Here is a 14797-nt window from a genome sequence, read left to right on the forward strand (position 1 = left end):
TGTGTGTGTGTGTGTGTCAATCTTCGTGTCAATATATATATTGACACGAAGATGTGGGGCTCTAGCACCGCAGAACGGCGCGCGCAGAGGTCAGCGCCATGAAAGACGCTGAAGTGCGTAAGCTGCACGCTCTTCTTCTGGCCCGCCAATAAAGAGAAATGTCTCTTTTCTAACACTCCGTCTCCAACCTACGTTACACTTTTCTGGTGAAGGTGCGGGGTACATGTTACCACTCCCCGATCGAACACCGACTACAAGCCCAGTACGAAGTCCGGTCGAGCTAAGTCCTGTACACGTACGGACCAGCCGCCGACTTCAAGGACTGCCACCTGAGCACGAGCCGCTACCCAACCAAGTCAGAAGGATGAGTACGTCTTCCTCTACCGCGCCCACCGAGCTCGTCCTCAACCAGCCGCGAATCCCCACGTCCTTCCATGGGGACACCTTCGAGGGTGTAGAGGACTGGCTCGATCACTTTGAGCGTGTCGCAGAATACAACGGCTGGACTCCAGAGTGCAGGCTACGCGACGCCTACTTTGCCCTCGAGGACTATGCGTGGATATGGTTTGAGAACCGTGAGGCGGCCCTATCGACATGGGACGAATTCCGACGGCAGCTAATCAGCACGTACGCCAGCCGGGATCGCAAGGAGCGAGCTGCATCTGCAGTTCAGTCGAGAGTACAGCGGCCGAACGAAAGCGTCGCAGACAAGCAAGAGTTATTCGGTGGTCTAATACGCAATGCACCAAAGACCATTGCAGAGTTTCTTGCGGAAGCCATATCAATGGAAAAGGCACTGCAGCAGCGAACAAGGCAGTACAATCGCGACTTGTCGAGCCTGTCGCATGGCCATCTCGCTGTGCCCTTGGACAATACCGACTCCTTGCGGGTGTTCATTAGGCTTGTTGTGTGAGAAGAGCTTCAAAATCTTCAGGTAGCTCCAGTATCGGTACCGCGACTCGCTCTGGCTGATGTCGTCCGGGAGGAAATCAGGCAGGCAGTACAAGTTCCAGAGCGACGCGAGACACCACAGCATGAGGTACGGCAGCAACAGCCTCGCATGTCGTACGCGGAAGCTGCGCGAAGTTCGTTGTCCCCGACTTTTTAGGATGTGCGCGACGTCCCGGACTTTCATGGTGTGCGCGCCGTTGAACAAGCTACTGGCGACTTCAGGCCTCGCCGCACGCCATTCATGGCTGAAACACGACCACCCCGCAAGAGCGACGTATGGCGCACTGCAGACCGGAGGCCCTCGTGTTTCCATTGCGGGGAAGCCAATCACCTCTACAGGGCGTGTCCTTCCCGCCGAGCTGGCCTCCGTGGGTTTTAATACGCCGTCCCGCGTCCATCAACAAATGACCAAAACATAACTATTTTACTTTTAAATTATTTGCTTTATTGCAGATATTGTAATTTACGAAATGCACCCGGTGAACAAGCAAAGCGGGTCTACCCAGAATGAATTTCCACAATGCCACCACTTTGGAGATATGCGTCCTCAAACTGGCCTAAGATTCACAGTCGTGTCATGTACCTTTTTAAAAAAAATGCTCTTCTACGTATTAAAGCACAAAAGTAACTGGAAAGCCCATGAATTTCGTCCCAAACTTTGGGAAATAAGATGTCGAAATTTGTGTCATCGAAGAAATACATTTCAACGAGAGACGTCCTGCAAACCCACCGGCTACAATGCGGAAATGGCAATATGTGGGGTAAAGTAATTAAACAAAAAGTTCGTTAGGGAATTACGGTTAGTTAGTTACATACATTGTGTTTCTATTACTCGTGCTAGTAACGTACGCCTCTCCGAATAATCCAGCTCAAGGATAAGAATTATGCAATCGGAAATGGCTGCTTTATTTTTTTTAATACGTAAAATTTAAATATGGTCACTCCAGATACAGATTCAATAGTTGCGGTACTCGATAGACCAACAATTTCGTGCCACGAGGCACGCCATCGTTGAGCGAAACTGATTATAATAATTTAGAATCCTTCGTCCATAGGTTGGATATAGGAAGCTAATTTTGTGTCTCCTAATATGGTTTTACGATTCCAGTACACTAGGCAAGATGCAACAAGCGAAGCATGAACTCTTATGGCAGGAACTGCCCAGCGCCAGCCTACTTCGCGACGCCAGCCTGTATGTGGTGGATGACGCAGCTAAAGCATTCACAAAGCAAATTGGGCCTTAGCTGTTGTTGGATTTTCCAGCGTGCAGATGAAAGCGCCCACTTTGAAAATTGCGGGGGGGGGGGGGGAGGGGGATGCCATACTTCGCCCCGTCCGACTCTTGCCAAATGCGCCAATGGTGTACGACGCACAATCAAGAGTTGCTGACGAGCTGCCCGCAGCGCACGTGCTGGTCAAGGACAGTAAGCATTAAACTGATCCTGTCTCAATCTCCTTCACTAGGCGCCGAGCAAACGCCGAAGGATTTCTGTCCATCTCGTATGATCTCACGAGACGCCGTTAGCGTTACTGCCAACGGTTTTGGTCGCGCCTGCATTCCTATATACACGCATAGATTCTGGGCGGGGGGGGGGGGGGGGGGCATGCAGTTCTCTCTGTGCAGCATCAGATGTCTCGCGTGCCGCAGCCTGTCTTGTCGCGTACGCGTATTGCTGTGACGCCGTGATGGCAGCTCTAAAGCAACGCTAAGCCTTGCTATCGCTTTCAATGTTTCGCCTCAGGTTGAAACGGCCAGTTTCGGTTTGTTGGTGCCAATATTTTGAAGTTCCCTTTAATCAGTCAGGCAAGCAACCAGAAAACACCATTACGCGGAAGGGAAGATCTACATCATGAAGGCAACTGTTTAATTTTTAAAACAAATTGATGCATTAGGATAACTTTCAAAGCCTATGCAACTTGTCGGCTTTTACACATCACCCCGAATGAACAGTGCGGCAATAACGGACAGTTATGTAACAGCCTTTCTCGCCTTCCGTATCGATAAACGCAAGCGCCATTACTGAACGTTATGGTTTCCCGTCCCTTCCATACCTTTAGTACAAATTGAGGGAGAGCATAACGTAAGGAAGGCGGTACAAGAGAGTGCGCGTCCAATGCTTCGCGCCAAACATATCCAAACCAAGACAACCTACTAAAGCCCATCGTGTCGTTTCCATGTCGACGCGTCTTGTTGGGCCTACGGACGCCAGAATCACCGAACGACCTCAGAAGTTGGACGCGCTAAGCTTTGATATCTAACAATTCAGGTGAGAACAGAAGAAGCGGGAACTCATTTGAACAGTTACTGGCAATTCTTGATGGCAAGCGTAGCCTTAAAGTGGTGACTTCAATATCACGGCCATTGACTCGGGCGCATCCCCGTTAGATTGGCAATGCTAGCGTGACGCCATGGATCGAAGTGCACTGCCATTGTGCTATGAAAGAGCCACTGGCGTTGCCATCACGAGAATTCACGCGGAAGTAGGGCCCATGGGGGCCGCCATGTTTGACAACGCTGTCTTTCGGAGCGCGTAAACATTACATAACACACGTTTACGTAGTGCACATAAACGATGGAAACCAAATAGAGTACCGAACATGCGCAAAGAGGACAACGCAATGTCTTTACGTGCGTTATACGTTTGCATTCGGTACAGAAAACGCTATGCTAAAGCTGTATAATTACAGGCTTTTCCCAGTGTAGTGACTCAAGTGTGGATCAAGGGAAGGATCGTTTGACTTCTATGGAATATGCACCCCTCCCACACCCTTCTTTGTTTCTTGATAGCGCATTGGCCTTATGGGAGGGCGTCACCCACTCTGTAAGGACTTGTCAGTCGAAAAAAGCATATAAACAATAAATTCTGGGGCTGCAGGTGCCAAAATTCTGATCTGAATAAAAGATGTGCCGGCTGCAGTGGAAGAGATTCCGAAATGATGTTGACCTCCTCGAGTTCTTTGCCATGCACCCGAGTGTACGTGCACGAGCACTTTTGCATCTCGCCGCCATCGAAATGCGACCGCCATGGCCTTGACTGAACCTATGACCTGGAGCTCAGCAGCGCTACGCCAGAGCCCTACGACGCTACTGCGGTGGTCGACAAAAAAATGACAGTCATTTAAGTATCCTTACTTGATTTGAATGAGAAAGCATTATGAATTACCTAACTGGTTACGTGCATGACACAGGATGTCACAGATTATGAATTGTACTTCATAACTTTACACTAATAAACCTAAACCTAATCTGCACCTACTTTAATCCACGTTAATCAATATTCATCCACGTTGGTGTAATTTTTACCAAGGTTAGTCTACTTTAATCCACTTCATTTTCATTGACTTACTTCAACATAATTCACTTATTTACTCCACCTTAACTTAAATACTCTGACTTGTTCCAACATAGAAGAGGCTGATGATGATTTTTGTAACCGCTCGTTGCGGAGTACGGCGGCTTTTCTACCTCGTGGGACATATAATCTATAAGAATCAATACGGGCACATCTTGAAGACAGTCCGGTATAACGCCGCATCTCAAAGTGCAATCTGTCACGAGGTTATTAAGAATGCGAGAAGCATGCAGGTGAAGCCCTCGCCAGATGTTTCATACGGCGACTTTGGCGCGAAAGAAGCGTGCGTGATGTCGTGACCTGACGGTTATGGCTTCGCGCGTATGCATGTGTGTCCACGACACCGGAGTTTTGCAAGAGATACGAGGCGTAAAAACGTCACTTTGAAAAGTCTGATTGGGCAAGGTCACCCGTGACGTGCATGCGGCTTTGGTTTCGCCACAAATAATTTAACGTATTCATGGCAAGCAGGAACCACGGTTTGGTTTTTCATAAATATGTCAACGTACTTTTCGGCAACAGCAGAGTATCAGTGTCAATGGAGCCAGATTCTTCAAAGAACTCCGCAGCTGGGACTATATGCATTCCACCAAGGTTTCCTGCTGTTGCACCTGAAGTTTCATTGATGTATCAACAACGATTCGAGTAATCTTAATATGTAGAAAACTCTGCTAAAGAACTGCATTGGCAACGCATGCTTTTTATTTGATTTTCTTGGGCGAAGTCAGTTCAAGTGTTCGTTTGTGTTTAAATGTTGCAAGTTCTAAGTTCCAAGCCTTTGTGTTACCCGTTGGGTTTTTCTTTTTTTTTGCATAGGTTGATGATGTAGGCGGTTTATTGTCGCAAAGTTTTTTTAATGAAAACATTCCTTCATTTGTTGCTATATTTGTTTTGTTCTTTACCTTGGTGGCCTCGCTCCCAATTTTTTCAACATTCAATTTTCTTACTTTGATCGGCGCACCGGCATAATCCCATCCTCTTCCTCCTCCTTCAATGGGTATGAGGGATGTAATAGTTCTGCGGAAACCCGCAAGGTGGAGAGAAGTAAGTAATAAAGATGAAATGATACATCCACCCAATCACAGCAACTGCTACAAAGGAAACCCACTGTATTTCCTTGAATGAAAAGCGTCGCAGTTTGAGAAAAATTCGTCCCGGTCCCGGGCCTCGAACCAGGGACCACCGCCTTTGAGGGGCAGCCGCTCTACCATCTGACCTAACCAGGTGGCTAGCAGATGGCCGGGTGAAGTCGAACTAAATTTGACTATGATGGCCTTTGTAGTTCTGCCAGGTCAACGGGTTAAATTATGCCCCGTTAGTCAACACGCTCTAGAACACAAACATACGTAATATAGTAAAACAGCCTCATGTGCCCACCCACTTCAAAGTTTCCCTGTACACACGAAACCTTACATCGTCCTTATTGTTACCAAACATAAAGAAGGTGCCTCGTTTAGTTCACTCAAGACACCAGGCGAAACCAACATACGTGTCGCACAATAAAGGCCTCCCAAACAAACAAAAATTACGAGCGTTCAATAAATGTTCGTAACGCTTCTAGTCAGCCAGAAACGTTAAACATTAGCAACACTTTGCATTCATGCTGCAGCCCTTCCTTCTATATGCAGAGTGCTGTTCAAAAATTTAGGAAACGTTGCTAATAAATGTTTCCTTATATTCTGTTTCTTTTTTGTTCTAAACGATGATTTTACGGTGCCAATACAATGGGCAAGATGCAAGAAGCGCAACGTGAAATATGTTATGGCGGCAACTGCCCCGCGCCATTCTACTCCGCAACGCCAGCATGTAGGGCGCACTCCTTTCGTCGTCTGCTACAGCACTTCGCGGCGAGGCACGAAATACAATCCCCACTGCCCAAACAGGGGGGGATGCGCAATAAGGAAAAAGAAATTACTTACGCGGCTAATGCATTCACAGACAAAATTTGGTCTTAGCTGTTGTTGGGTTTTCCAGCGTGCAAAGAAAAGCGCCCGCTTACAAAATTGCGGCGCGGGATGCCAAACCCTGCCGGTCCCACTCCTCCCAACTGCGCCTATGGTGCGCGACACACAATCAGAGTTGTTGCCGAGTAGCTCTGTGCAGACGACACCACCGCGCACATGCTGGTCTCTGACAGTAAGCCTAAAACGGAACCTGTCTAATCTCCTTCACTAGGCGGCGAGCAAACGCCGGTTTCCTGTCCGTCTCGTATCATCTCGCGAGACGCCGTTAGCGTCACTGCCAGCGGTCTTGGTCGCGCCTGCATTGCTATATACACGCATAGATTCTGTAGGAAGGAGGGGAGGGGCAGTTCCCGCTGTGCAACAGCAGCTGTCTCACGCGCCGCATCGTGTCTTGTCGCGTGCACGTATTGTCGTGACGCCGTGATGACAGCCGGAGCGCAACGCTATAAACCTTGCTACCACTTTGAATGCTTCGATTTAGGATGAAAGTGCCGACATTTTGTTCGTTTGTGCAACAGGCGGAGACGCAACAGTTGACAATACGTTCAATTTCACCTCAGCCGATCAATCGATCAATCAAACTATCGATCACAAAACGCCATGCATTAAGCTGCAAACCTGAGTCAAGAATGCTATTCTTAATTGTCTTACACAAGTGGACGCACTTGGATTAATTCGCAGCAAATGCAACTTGTCGGCATTGGCATGACACTCAGTCAACAGAAGGCTAATAATAGAAAGTTTTCCAATAGCATTTATAGCCTTACATCCGTTAAAAACTGAGGCCTTTGCAGAACGTTGTGCTGCGCGTTCCTTCCAAATCGTTAGTTTAACGTGAGGGAACGCATAACCAAAGGAAGACGTTATAAAACAAACATATCTAAGCCAAGGCAGCCCACTAGTGACCATCTTGTCGTTTTCATGCCGACGCGTCTCGTTAGGCTCACTGACGCCGCAATCGCAGGACGATTTGGTTCAATCGCTCCATCGCCGATCCAATAACGTACGGAGAATGCGCTTAGAGGGATACGCGATTTCTTTGCATGCGTTACGCGTTTGCATTTGGCATAGCAAACGGTATTCTAATTATGTCTCATAACGGGCTTGTCGAAGTGCAGTGACTCAAGTGTGGATAAGCGGCAATACCTTGTGACTTCCCTAGATGGCACCCCATTCCGAACCCTCCCCCTTCTTTTTTTGTTAATAAAGCAACAGCCTTATCGGCGGCCATCACCCACTTTTTAAGCATCTGTCTGTTGAGAAAAATCGGATTAAAAATGAAATTGTGGAGCTGTATGTGCCAAGCCATGACCTCATTATGATTTACAAATCCGTGCACGCCACAATAGAAGGCTCCGAATTAATTTGGACCTCCTGAGGCTCCTTACCGTGCACCTAACTCTTAATGCACGAACGTTTTTGCATTTAACCGCCATCGAAATGCGAGCGCCGTGATGTGGATTGAGCCTGTGCCCAGGACCTCAGCAGCGCAATGCCATAGCTTCACTGCGCTACCGAGGTGGGCAACAAAAAAAAAATGACAATTACTTAGGTATCCTTATGTGATTTGAATGCGAAAGCATTATGACTTCTGGAATAATTGGTTACGCTCTCACGACACCTGACGCCATACATTGTTAGGTGTCTTTAAGAGAAAGCTTTAGCTCGGGCCCATCTCCGACGCGGCATATTCAAATACATGTAAAACGCAAAAACTTTTTTCTGAGATAACCCCTGAAGCGATTTTAATAAAATTTGTTGCATTTGCGAACGAAAGTTAAATTCTAGTGACTGTTTGAAGTGGAATGTCGATTTAGGGCCTGATATTTCTTAAACCATTTTTAAGTATTCGAAGGTTTGAAAAAGATAGAAGCACAAAGTTTACAAATTAATATCTCTGCACCAAGAAGAAATATCGTGGTTCTGTAAATGGCGCCCCGTTAGATCGTTGAAAGCGGGCGAATTCAGCCTGCCAATTTATATCTTACCTGAATTTGTTACGTTTTTTTTTTCAAGGGTTCTGCAAAAGCTGTATTTCCATATTACTAAACATTTTTTATTATTCCGCTGTAACATATCAATTTTGTCCATTTTAGACGTATTATTAGATGCAATCCAAAGAATTATGGTACAATTTTTCGTTGCTGAGTTAGCGAGTTGTAAACTGAATAGTTTCGTTTCTGAAAATTTTCGTTGTTTGCCATATTGAAACCAACAGTCACTAGATTTTACGTTTTTCTTTTAAATAGAACAAATCTCATCAAATTTGGTGCAGTGGTTGCCGAGAAAAAGTAACTCTCCTTTTACATGTATATAGATAGGAACACCGGAGCTAAAGCTTCCTCTTAACAACTCTACCTTAGTCTACCTTAATCCACATTTGTCGACATTACCGTACCTCGGTCCGATTTGTTCGAAACTTAATCCACATTAATCTATTCTGAACGACTTTAATTCACGTTCATTGCCTCTACCTCACCTTAATTCACTTTACTCCACCTTAAGTCACCTTACTCTCACTTGTTCTAAATATGCGCTTATGATGATATTCGTCACCCCTCGTTGCGGACAACGCCGGCTTTACTGCCTCGTGGGACATATGATGCATTCCCATTAATATGGGCCTATTTAGAAGACGGTTCAGTATAACGCCGCGACTCAAAGCGCAATCTGTCACGATGAATTAAGAATGCGAGAAGCTGGCAGGTGAAGCCGGCACCAGATGTTTCAAACAGCTACTTTGGCGCCAGAGAAGCAAACGTGCGGTAGTGACGTGGCGGTTACTGCTTTGGGCGCACGCGAGTGCGTGCAAGAAATCGCAATGATTGTAAGATATACGAGATGTCGAAACGTCGCTTTGATAACTCCGAGTGTGCAAGGTCACGTGCTACGCGAGTGGGCGCAGTTGTCCATATGTCGCACTCAGCAAATTATAGGCATGTTTGTTTTCGCATAGTTAGCGGGCTAAGTTCTGGCTTACCTTTATAACGTTCGTTCGTGCCATGTGTCTCCATTGTCGTATGCAGCGAGTCGGAAGCCGACACGCCGTACGATTGATCGCGCGCAAAATCGCACCCCGTGTCTCCCACTTAACACAGCGGTACAAAACTCACCGCGGTGTGGTACCACCGTGCGATGATACCGATGGTAAGGACAGCGTCTTCGCATCCTTGTCTCCTGACAGCTAGCGTATTGCGACGCTGTCGTTTGAGTAGCTGCTACCCTTGCGACCAGAGGCGGTCGTGGTGGCTGCACGGCGTGATGAACTGGTCCTTTAAGAAGTGGCGCTCGAAGTACCGGTGGGATCCCGCTGATGCGTAAGCTCGGTGGTATGGGGAGCGCCACCCATGACACATGGTTCCACAAATCACCCTTCAGTGCATACAAAACGCTTTCTTGCGTAGCAACTGGGGTCAGTTCACAGTTAACAAGCAGCTGTCAGATGGGAAGAGGACTTGGCACCGGAAGGTGCCGTGTCCATGAGCTTACGTGTACTCATCAACCCAACATATTAACGAACCAGATGCAGAGCACAGGAAATCATCCTCAGTGGAGCCATATCTTTCAAACAGCTCCACAGCTGTCTTTATACACATACTGCCTAGCATTCCAAGTGCTGCAGGCAACATGTAGTTAATATATTCAGAAAACGTAGCGCAACATTAATATGTGGCAAACGTTGTTAAAGGATTTCGTAGGGAGCGTATACCTCTTATTTGGCTATCTAGAATGCAGTCACTGTTATTGTTTGTTTGCGTTTAAAGATTGCAAAGTGTAAGTGTCTGTGTTCTTTTTTTATTGCGAGCGTAAATGCCTCAGGGCATACAGGGGTATGGGATGGTGGTGAATAAGGATGATTAAATGAATGAAAAAAGATTTGCTGATCTAATGTAGTCCAAGAGGGATCGAAAATGTGGTCCCTGCGTCCAAGCAGTGTAATCGCTTAGATTATGTAGCGAGAGTCCCGCTGCTGCGAGGTGCCGGAGCCTCTTCGGTTTCAGTGCAGGGCAAACCCACAGCAGGTGGTGGATGTCGGCTTCAGCATTTCGCGACTTGCAGAGTGGACACTCAGGACGAGGATATAACGGGCGAAAGTGCGGCCACTTCCTAGTCACGGCAGGAGTGAGGGCAACTCCGATCCGGATCCTCCGAAGCGCAACCTCCTCTGCATGGGTAAGACCACGGGGGAGGTTTACCGCACACGGAGGTAACACAGACACGGAGTGTCTGTGTTACACGTTGTTTAGTTTATAAGTGTGGTTTCGACATTCTTTGCTTCATATGATTTTTTATTTTATTTTTGGCCTCGCCCCACCCCCCCACCATTATTTTGAGATTCATTTTCCTTAAGTCAATCTGCCTACCGGCATATTCTCCTCCTCCGCCTCCCCTATTGAGGGTGGGAGAGAGAGAAAGCTAGGCGTACATAAACGCGTTGCTAAGGGACGCAGTTGATCGTTGACGAAGGCGTGTACCTTTGTCAAAACGTTGGCCTCGGCGACATTATTTGATTGTACAAATGGCAATGAAATGAAGCAGACCGGAGCAATGAAAGACTTAATAAGGAGAAGAGTGCAAACCTCGCTGAAGACCCTGGACGTCTATTGTGCGACGCTGATATCGCACATCTCAATTGGTAGTGACAAATTCCAAAGCTTGTCAGCCGACACTAAACTGCCTTTGACGTTTGTGTTTGTGTTTGACTTTTGACGATGTGTTACGGCCGGAACTGCCCAGCGCCAGCCTACTCCACAATGCCAGCGTGTCTGGCGCACTCTCTCCGTCGTCTACTACAACTCTTAGCGGCGAGGCACGAAAGACAATCCTCACTGCCCAAACAAGGGGGATGCGTAATAAGGCAAAAAAAAAGTTAATTACGCGGCTAATGCATTCACAAAGAAAATTTGGTCTTAGCTGTTGTTGGATTTTCCAACGTGCAGGCAAAAGCGCCCACTTTCGATATTACGGGGAGGGGGGGGGGGATGTCATACTTCTCCTCGTCCTACTCCTGCCAAATGCGCCTATGATGTGCGACACACAATCAGAGTTGTTGACGAGGTGCTCTGTGCAGACGACACCATGGTACACACGGTGGTCTGGGGCAGTAAACATTAAACTGAACCTGTCTGATCTCCTTCAATAGGCGCCGAGCAAACGCCGAAGGTTTTCCGTACATCTCGTCTAATGTCGCGAGACGCCGTTAGCGTCACTTTAAACGGTCCTGGTCGCGCCTGCATTGCTATATGCACGCACAGATTCTGTCAACGGGGTGGCAGTTCCCGCTGTGCAGCATCAGCTGTCTCGCGTGCCACATCGTGTCTTGTCGCGTACGCGTAGAGCTGTGACTCCATGATGGCAGCTCGAGTGCAACGCTAGACCTTGCTATCGCTTCCAATGCTTCGCTTCCGGTTGAAACTGCCAGTTTCAGTTTGATTGTGGACGAGGCAGATCCGCAACAGGTGCCAATATTTTCAAATTTCCCTTACAACAGTCAGGAAAGCAAGCAGAAAACACCATTACGCGGAAGACCTACATCATGACGGCAATTGTTTATTTTTTTAAAACAAATTGGTGCATTAAGATAACTTTCAAAGCCTATGCAACTTGTCGGCTTTTGCACATCACACCGAGTAAATAGTGCGGAAATAATAAACAGTTATATAACAGCGTTTCTCAACTTACGTAACGATAAATACAAGCGCCATTACAGAACGTTATGGTTTCCCGTCCCTTCCATACCTTTAGTACAAATTGAGGAAGAGCATAACGCAAGGAAGGTGCTAGAAAAGAGTGCGCGTCTAGTGCTTCGCGCTAAACATATCCAAACCAAGGAAACCTACTGGCGACCATCATGTCGTTTCCATGTCGACGCGTCTTGTTGGGCCTATGGACGCTGGAATCACCTAACTACCACAGAAGTATAAAAATTGAGGGGAGCACAGAGCAAGCGTGAACTCATTTCAACAGTTACTGGCAATCTTCGATGGCGAGCATAGATTTAAAGTGGTGACTTCAATATCGCCGCAATTGACACGGGAGCATCCCCGTTAGATTGGCCAGCTACCGTGACGTCATTGATTGAAGTGGGTTGCCACTGTGCTACGAAGGAGCCACTGGCGCTGCCATCACGAGAATTCACGCGGAAGTAGGGACCATTGGGGCCGGCATGTTCGACAACGCTGTGTTTCCGCACACGCGAATATTACGTACGGTAAACTCGCAACATGACCCACATTCGCATAATGCACGTACACCATGGAAACCAAATAGAGCATGGAGCATGCTCAAAGAGGACAACGCGATCTCTTTACGTGTGTGACACGTTGACATTTGGTACAGCAAACGCCATGGTAAAGCCATCTAATAACGGGGTTTTCTGAGTGTAGTTACTCAAGTATGGATCAGGGGAAGGGTCTTATGACTTCTATAGATGACGCACCCCTCCCCCCCCTTTTTTGTTTGTTGATAGTGCAATGGACTTATAGGCCGCCGTCCACACTCTGTAGGCAGCTGTCAGTCGAAAAAATATGAAAAGAATCCCGGGGCTGCAGCTGTCAAAGCCTTGATCTGCACAGAAGGTGCGCCAGCCGCAGCGGAAGAAATTCCGAATTAATTTTGACCTCATCGAGTTCCTTACCGGGCACCTAAGTGAATGTGCACGAGCACTCTTGCGTTTCGCCGCCATCGAAATGCCACCGCCGTGGCCTGAATTGAACCTATGACCTGGAGCTCAGCAGCGCTATGCCAGAGCTCTACTACGCTACTGTGGTTGGCGAAAGAAAATAAATAACATTCACTGAAGTATCCTTAGGTGATTTGAATGAAAAAGCTTTAAGAATTACCTAACTGGTTACGTGCATGACACGTGATGTCCCAGATTATCAAGTGTCCCTCACAAGTTTACAATAATAAACCTTAATCCACCTTGGCCTAATCTGCACCTACTGTAATCCACGTTGATCCATCTTCATCCACATTACTCTTTTTACCAACCTTATTCTACTTGAATCCACTTCCTTTTCATTCACTTTACTTCAACCTAATTCACGTTACTCCCCCTTAAGTTGCCTTACTCTGACTTGCTTTAACTTAAAAGACGCTGATGATGATTTTTGTTACCACTCGTCGCGCACTTTTCTGCCGCGTGGGACATATAATCCTTTAGAATTATTATGAGTCCACCTCGAACAAAGACCAGTATAACGTCGCGTCTCAAAGCGCAATCTGTCACGAGGTAATTGATATTGCCTGAAGCTGGCAGGTGAAGCCCGCGCCAGATCTATCAAACGGCCACTCTCGCGCGAAATAAGCTTGCGTGAGGTCGTGGCCTGATGGTTATAGCTTCGCGCGTGTGCGAGTGTGTCCACGAAATCACCGGTTTGCTAGAGATATGCGAGGTTTAGAAACGTCACTTTGATAACACTGATTGTGCGAGGTCGCCCATAACGTGCATGTGGTGTTGGTTTCTCACAAAATAATTTAACGTATTCATGGCAAGCAGGACAGGGGGTTTGGTTTTCCGTAAGTATGTCACCGTACTTTTCGGAAATCTGAATCTGAGCCAGATGCTTCTGTATATGAGCTAACGCGATCGGAATGGAGCCAGATGCTTCAAAGAACTCCGCAGATGTGATTATACACATTCTTCCTAGGATACCTGGTGTTGCACCTGAATTCTCATTATTATATCAACAACAAGTCGCGCAAACTTAATATGTATAAAACTGTTCTGAAGAACTGTATGGGCAGCGCATGCCTTTTAATTGATTTTCCTGTCAGCGCTAAGTACAGTGCAAGTGCTGGATACTCTAAATTCAGTACTTGCAATTCTTGAGAAAGCATCATGGCTCACCTGCAACATTATATTCGCACTCAAGTCACAACGGCCGGGGTTTAACAGAAAAATACACTGCCACGCACCGCAACGTACTGCTGACACCCACCGGATCCTTGGTCTTCACTGGTGACTTCAACGTTCATAACGAGCTATGAACCAATAAGATTGACAGCGGCCTAACGTATCGACGGAGCACTTGCTTTCACTTGACTGATTCCCAAGCACTTTGCTGCGTGCACAGACAGTGTTCGCTCTATCCCGCTTTACTCTTTCTGTTCCCCCTTTCCCTTCCCCCAATTTAGGGTAGCAAACCGGACTCTCGTCTGGTTTACCTCCCAGCCTTTCCTCTCTTTGCTATCTCTCCTTCTCTTTCTATTGAACGCAGACTGTTTAAGTGTTCGTTTGTGAAAAAAGGTTGTAAGTTATAAGTTCCAAACGTTCGTGTTGCACGTTGATTTTTTTGACGTAGGTTGATGACGGACGGGGTTTGTTGGCGCAATGGCTTTTACATGAAAACATTTCTTCATTCCTTGCTATCATTGTTTTATTTTACCGTTGCGGCCTCGCTCTCCACTTTTTCGACATTCAATTTCCTTACTTTACTCTGTGCACCGGCATAATCCCCTCCTCCACCTCCACTGGGGATTACAGATGTAATACTTGTACGGAAACCCGCAAAGTGGAGAGAGGTA

General features: G+C 47.0%; 1 long non-coding RNA gene across 2 annotated transcripts in view; it reads right to left on the reverse strand.

The window, feature by feature from the left end:
* The window catches only part of LOC139060994 (uncharacterized), a 150862-nt gene that overhangs the window by 116966 nt on the left and 19099 nt on the right, over positions 1-14797 (reverse strand). The window lies entirely within an intron of this gene.

The sequence above is a fragment of the Dermacentor albipictus genome, chromosome 6 (genome assembly GCF_038994185.2).
Source record: "Dermacentor albipictus isolate Rhodes 1998 colony chromosome 6, USDA_Dalb.pri_finalv2, whole genome shotgun sequence".
Classification (NCBI taxonomy): Eukaryota; Metazoa; Arthropoda; class Arachnida; order Ixodida; family Ixodidae; genus Dermacentor; species Dermacentor albipictus.